Here is a 265-nt window from a genome sequence, read left to right as displayed (position 1 = left end):
CTGCTCACATTCTGCAAGCAAAACACCTAATGGTGTCAGCACATGTGACAGGCAGGGAGTAGCGTCTTTGCCGTGGTGATCCACAGCACCTCTGTGAATCAAACGAGGTTTAAAACTGGCTGAGTTTCAAAGGGTAGGTGGTGATCCCTTCCTGCTTTCACCCTTTATTCCCCCAAGTTTTGCTTCTTTTGCATAAAATCAGATTTGATGCAGACTAGTGAGGTTGTTGCTGGCAAGGAACATCCCTTATAAAACCAGTCTGATC

Source organism: Buceros rhinoceros, unplaced genomic scaffold (genome assembly GCF_000710305.1).
Source record: "Buceros rhinoceros silvestris isolate BGI_N320 unplaced genomic scaffold, ASM71030v1 scaffold5952, whole genome shotgun sequence".
In the NCBI taxonomy this organism is placed as follows: Eukaryota; Metazoa; Chordata; class Aves; order Bucerotiformes; family Bucerotidae; genus Buceros; species Buceros rhinoceros.
This window is presented reverse-complemented; position numbering follows the sequence as displayed.